This window comes from Symphalangus syndactylus, chromosome 18, assembly GCF_028878055.3.
Source record: "Symphalangus syndactylus isolate Jambi chromosome 18, NHGRI_mSymSyn1-v2.1_pri, whole genome shotgun sequence".
Taxonomy (NCBI): Eukaryota; Metazoa; Chordata; class Mammalia; order Primates; family Hylobatidae; genus Symphalangus; species Symphalangus syndactylus.
Genome location: NC_072440.2, coordinates 22,319,776 through 22,326,080, shown reverse-complemented (window position 1 = coordinate 22,326,080; position 6,305 = coordinate 22,319,776). Strand labels below are relative to the sequence as shown.

The window sequence follows — 6,305 nt, the reverse complement described above, 5'->3', positions numbered from 1 at the left end:
CTCCTCGCCTCCTCCCGCTTCTCTTACCGGAAACTGATCCTGTCCCCTCCATCCCACTCCACCGGTTGACTGAGGTCGCCGCCCATCTCTCCACCCCCGCTGTGTGACTCTAGACGATTGTCTTAACCTCTCCGAGCCTTAGTAAGTAGACAAGTGGAAAAAGAAGTCAGAAGACTCGGGTGATGGAATGCCAGCCTTTAATGGGTTAAAAAGTGGGAAATGTATGTGTGTATATTTGCTTTTCTATGCATATGTTTGCTTGTCTGCGCAGACAGCCTGGAAGAGGAGGGAAGTCGCTGGCGAAGCTGGCTGCCTCCAGGGAAGAAGCCTGGTCCCTGGGGAATGGGCCGGGGGGAGACGGAGACTCAGTATTGCACACACCTCTTAAATATTCAAATGTGTAAATGCATTAGCAATTCCAGCTAATAAACAAAATAAAATACATTTACAAAACTAAAATTTAAGAATAATACTAGTGAAGATTAAGCCAGATAAACTGTGTGAAGCCAGCAGACACACAGAAGTTTCAGTGAACCGCCCCTGTTTTGATTGTCACTGCTCACTAGGTTTGCTGTCCGCTGCTCTGGGTCCCCCTTTTCTTCCCCATCTCCCTCCGTCTTCTGGCCTCAAACCCACCTCGCCTCCCCCTCCCTGCAGCCCCTCCCTGCGCTGAAGCCCCTTGCACTCCACCCCCATCTCTTCGAGGGTGGCTGGACACCGGACAGAGGGGCAGGGCTGCGGTGGAGCCCTGGGGATGATGGCGAGTGGGGGGCAGCTGAGCTGTCTGCCAGTCCCCAGGATCCCGTTTGGGAGGGGATTCCCAGTCCAGCTTCAGATATCTCCCCACCTCGCAGACGCAGGGTCCCAGCGTAACCTTTGATGGGTGAAAGGGTTGGGAGTGAGAACTAAGAGCAGGGGGCGTGGCCGGGCGCGGCAGCTCACTCCTGTAATCCCAGCACTTTGGGAGGCCCAGGCGGGCCGATTGCCTGAGCTCAGGAGTTGGAGAGCAGCCTGGGCAACATGGCGAAACCCCATCTCTACTAAAAATCAAAAAATTAGCCAGGCGTGGTGATGGGCGCCCATAATCCCAGCTACTTGGGAGGCTGAGGAAAGAGAATTGCTTGAACCTGAGAGGGGGAGGTTGCAGTGAGCCGATATCGCGCCACTGCACTCCAGACTGGGAGACAGAGCAAGACTTAGTATCAAAAAGTATATAAAAATAAAAATTAAAAAGTGGTGGGCGAAGCCCCCAGTGAACCACTGGAATCCCTTCTACACGCCCCTGCAAGACAAACGCCCCCGACATACACACACAGCCCATCACCCTACACTCCATCCCACGTGCACCCGGCACAACCTCTGGCCTGCCCATCCCTCTCTTCTCAGCTCCTCCCCTCCCCGCCCCCTCCACGACACAGTCTTGGCAAGAAGGTCCGCAGAGATAGCAACAAGTAACTAGCACCTTAGGCCAGGCTGAGGGTGTGGCAGATGTGGCCTCAAGGCAGGGCAGGGTGGGGCTGGCCCAGGAACCAGAGACCTTTTCAGAATCCAGGCTCAAGGACAGGGAGAGGTGTTTCATGACAGGAAAGAAGGAATCACTCTAGCAGCCCCAGAAAGCCTGTCCAAAGGGAGTCTTGGAGCTCCCCTAGAAAGACCCTCCTTTCTAGTCTTCCTGCCTCCAGCTCGTCCCCTCCAGGCCACCATCCCCGATGCACAGTTCAAGGTGCTTGACATGTGCTGGCTCTTAACAGGGCTTTCCCAATGCACACCTGCCAGGCCTGTCCCCCACCTTCCTTTGAGGATCAAGTTCATGCAGTGCAGGTTGACATTCAGAGCCCTCAAGAGGTCCTCCCTGGCCTTTCAGCTGCAGCCTCCTTTCTGAAGCTCCAGCCCCCACCTCACCCTATGCTCTCCGCTCCATTTGGAGTGAAAGGTACCCACCCGCCTGCTTTCTGTGAGAGCACCGCACAGTCTGCAACCGCAGCCTGGCCCAAGTGAGTGGAGAACCTAGAGGCCAGGGTCTGACTCATTTCTGAGTCCTCAGGGCCCCTTGGACACAGGGAGCCCAGAAGGGCAGGGGAGTGATGGCAAGTTCTGCAGATCAAGAGGGCTGAGCCGGGGCCCAGTGCCAGGCAGAGAAACAGCCCTGCCTTAACCACAGACCTGCAAGGCCGGCCTGATGGGTCCCTTTAACAGGAGAGGAAACTGAGGCTCAAAGCAAGTGTCTTCTCCAAGACCACACAGGCCTTGTTTTGGTTCCTGCATCAGTTGGCTCCCAGGTGGGAAGAGCCTGGAGGGCAGGAGGAAAGCCAATGCCAGGGGATTCTGCCCCTCTCTGACCGCCTTGGGCGCGGCTCTGGCCAAGTCTGCACCCTCAGGGCTCCAGCTGCTGCCAGAATTGCTCCTCCTGGTTCCATGGTGCTGGAATTCCAGTAGAGCCATCTCCTCCCTCTGTCCCCCTGGCCTTGGGAAGCAGCAACTTCCTACTACGCTGTGATCTCATTGTCCCTTTCCTTTTTTTTTTTTTTTTTTTTTGAGACTGAGTCTTGCTCTGTCACCCAGGCTGGAGTGCAGTGGCACAATCTTGGCTCACTGCAACCTCCACCTCCGGGGTTCTAGCGATGCTCCTGCCTCATCCTCCTGAGTAGCCGAGATTACAGTTGTGCGCCACCACACCCGGCTAATTTTTGTATTTTTAGTAGAGATGGGGTTTCACCATCTCTTTGGGATTTCCCAAAGTGCTAGGGTTTCCCAAAGTGCTGGGATTACAGGAATGAGCCACCGCGCCCGGCCTTCATTGTCCCCTTCTAACGCTTCCAATCCCCTATGGTAAGTCCCCGATTTTCATTTCCTGGCTTGGCCCACCTTCCAGGAGGGGAGACTGAGGCCCCACCAGGCTCAGAGATGCCCCCATAGTCAAATGACCTGGCCCCCGAGTGGAGCCTGTGACCCCACCCCACCCCTGAGCTTCTCCCACTGCATTTTTTTTTTTTTTGAGAAGGAGTCTTGCTCTTTCACCCAGGCTGGAGTGCAGTGGCGCGATCTCGGCTCACTGCAGGCTCCGTCCCCCGGGGTTCACGCCATTCTCCTGCCTCAGCTTCCCGAGTAGCTGGGACTACAGGTGCCCGCCACCTCGCCCAGCTAATTTTTTTTTGTATTTTTTAGTAGAGACGGGGTTTCACCATGTTAGCCAGGATGGTCTCGATCTCCTGACCTCGTGATCCGCCCACCTCGGCCTCCCAAAGTGCTGGGATTACAGGCGTGAGCCACCGCGCCTGGCCTCTCCCACTGCATTTAAGCCCAGCCCAGCACTGGGAGCTGCTCTGGAAACAGGGCACTGTCTGCCCCAAGTCCTGCCCGGAACTGGCCCCCCCACCTACCCCTAAGTGCCCCCCTTAGTTGGCAAATGCCTCGAGAGTCTCCTTCCTTCCCTTCTCCACCGCAGCCATCCTGAGAGTATCCTCACAGAGAAGAAAGAGGCAAGGAGATTCCTAAAAAAGCCAAATATCCTGGTGAGAAGCTGCTATTAACCTCCTGGGAAGCTCCAGAGAAGAAATAGCAGGGAGCGGGGAGGCTGCCCGACTCCTGGGCAGTGATGGAGAGCCAGGAGGCGGTGTCAGGTGGTGGGTGGGCGGAGAGGCGGCAGCATCCAATGATTCCCATCACACATTCAACGTCTGGCAGCTCCCGCTGAGTGAGCACCTGCTGAATGCTCAGGGGCCTCTGCAGGTGCGGCAAACCTTGAGGCCAGAGCCGGGGGTGCCAACTCCATGATACAGATGAGAAAAGTGAGGCCTAGGCGAGGCAATGGGCACGTGGACGTAGCCAAGGTCACACAGCTGAGGAAGGCCGGGGCTGCAGCTTTGAAACCACATCTGTCTGAAGCCAAAGTCTAGGAGAGAAATAGACAGATGGAGGGCAGCAGGGCAGAGATTGGACTGAGAGAGATGGAGAGAGGGAGGGAGAAGGGGAGGGATAAAGAGGGATGGAGAGAAAGAGGGAGAGAGAGCAAGTGAGCCAGACCATGAGGGGCACCCACCGACCTCACCAGCAGCCGGGGGCAGGGGTCACCATGGAAATTGTGTGCTTAGTGGCAATGTGGCAGCATGGGAGGGGAGGTGCAGTCTTGAGTGGGTCGAGTGGGCCTCTGAGGCTCGCATGGCAGGGGTGTAGGGCAGGAGCTGAAGGGGTTCAGTCCCTCCCACTTTACTGCTGTCCCCTCTGGAGTCCTGCCGCTCCACCACTGTGGCCAGCCATCCTCTCCGCTTGCCTATCTCAGGCCCTCCTGTGCAGCTGTGGAGGACGGAGCTAGGTGGGCAGTACCTGCCTTTCCTCTCCAGCTCTGGGCCGAGCCCACTGTGCTCACCAGCCTGGGTCTAGAGGAGGAGGGAAAGTCTAAAGCCCTGGGTCCCGGTCCCTGCTCTGTCACTGGTGTGCTGTGCGGCCCCGGGCAAGCCATATTTCCAAGATGGTTGAAGGTTTCCCGGATGGTTCTATTTCTGGGGTTTTCACACTGTCTCAGAACAGCCCCATCTCAAAGAAATCTCTTGGGTGCTATTTGGAGAGAACTCATTCTGGAGTCCAAATCCTCAAAGTCTGACTCCCATCCCTTCATTAAGCACCTGCCATGTGCCAAGCACTGGTTCAGAAGCCAGAAATACTGGTTTTGTTGGTGAACTCGAACCACTGACAATGCTGAACCTTGGTTTCCTCATCTGCAAAATGGGTCAGTGAGGACAGAGCCCCTCCTCAGAATGAGGAAGAGGCATGGATGAGAGCATTTAGGGGAATTCTTCCCACAGGCAGGTCGCTACCAGGATTCTCCTCCTGCTGGGGCCCTGTGGTCACACAGACGCAGGTTCCAAGCCCAGCTCACCCACTCACCACTTGCACTGCCCTGTAGAAGCCCTGACCCTGACATTAGACAGGCACAGGGGTGGCCTGCCATCTGCGTTAGTCACCCCAACCTGTCCCCTTGCCCCCCAACTACCGCCACACCTCCATGCATTCTTTACACCCCTCCCCCAAGACAGGATGAGGACATGGGTCCCTGGAGACCGAGCAAGTCTTCCCCTGAAGACTTGAATAGGCACGGAGAAGCGGAGTGAAGCAGAGTTTCCACATATCCATCCCCTGCTCAAAAACCTTCCATGGCTCCCTATTGTCCTGCAAATGATCCAGCTCCTCCCCAGCATTTCAGTCCTCCAGAATAGGCCCCTCTGCCCCTTTCTCCCATTACTGCCCTTTCTCTAGCCTCCCTCTAGCAGCACCTGTTCCCCAGTGTCTCCTGCCCACCCCCTGTCCTCTTGCAGAGAAGGGGGAGAAGGAGGGCCATTCCAGGCAGAGGGATCGTCCTGTGTAAAGGCTCCGTGATGCAATGGGAGGAGTGGGGCACAGTGGGGCCCTCCCCCGAGGTGCAGCCCGGTCCTGCGCTCTGCTGAGCGCAGTCCTCCCTCCCAGGCCCCCCCACTGCTGGGTCCCACTGCTGCCCCTGGGTTTTTCCACCTTGTTCTTCCGGAAATCCACTCAGATTTCTCCGGGGGCCCGGGAGCTGCTGGGCTTCACTGTTGATTTTTCACAAGTGATTACTGGTGGTAGAATTTGTCACCTGCACAAAGAAAGGAAAATGAACCTTTCATCAGAGCCAGTCTGTGGGCCCCTGAGGAGGCTCAGCTTCAAGAGCTGGGGAGCAAGGTGTGGATGGGGGGCGGGCACAGGAAAGGGAAGCGGGGAGGGGAGGGAAGGGGCAGGGCTACCCAGGGCCAGGCCCAGACAGGTAGATCTGTTTCAAGCCCCCATTCTTTGGAAGATGGGGAAACAGAAGCTCAGAGAGCCTGAGGGCGTTGCCTAAGGTCACACAGCAGCTAAGGGACAGCTTACCTGGGCCCACTCGGCACCCCGTGAATGCCGGCAGAGTGGGTGCCCTGGGGCTCAAGTCACAGAAACAGGAATATGGCAGATGGTCTGGTCCCAGGCCTCTTCAACTTCACAGAGAGACTGAGGCCCTCAGAGGGACCGGAACTTGCCGAGGACACACAGTGAGGCCACTAGAGACTAGAAGGCAGAGACTCGACTGCAGGCTCCTGAACCTCAGCCCAGCTCCTTCCTCTGGCCAAGGAATCCCATAAGTGAGGCAGGTGGGGGCCCCAGCTGCAACAGTCTGTGTCCCAGGTCCGCTCCTCCCTGCTCCCCCGCCCCTATGCCCCTGGGCTCCGAATGGGTGGCTTTGGAACAACCTGCCCTCCCTGAGCCTCAGTTTCCCCACCTAGAGATGGGCACTACACCCGCCCATTTCTTGGTCTGCT

The 6,305-nt window shown here is 57.0% G+C and overlaps 1 long non-coding RNA gene across 1 annotated transcript; it reads right to left on the bottom strand.

Moving 5' to 3' along the window:
- Positions 1-3,350: 3,350 nt before the first annotated feature.
- LOC129467659 (uncharacterized) lies at positions 3,351-6,078 on the bottom strand. The gene is made up of 3 exons (XR_008652427.2): positions 5,881-6,078; positions 5,506-5,608; positions 3,351-3,938 (listed from the first exon to the last, which is right to left on the bottom strand). It is a non-coding gene; the product is annotated as an uncharacterized lncRNA (long non-coding RNA).
- Between the last annotated feature and the right edge of the window lie 227 nt (positions 6,079-6,305).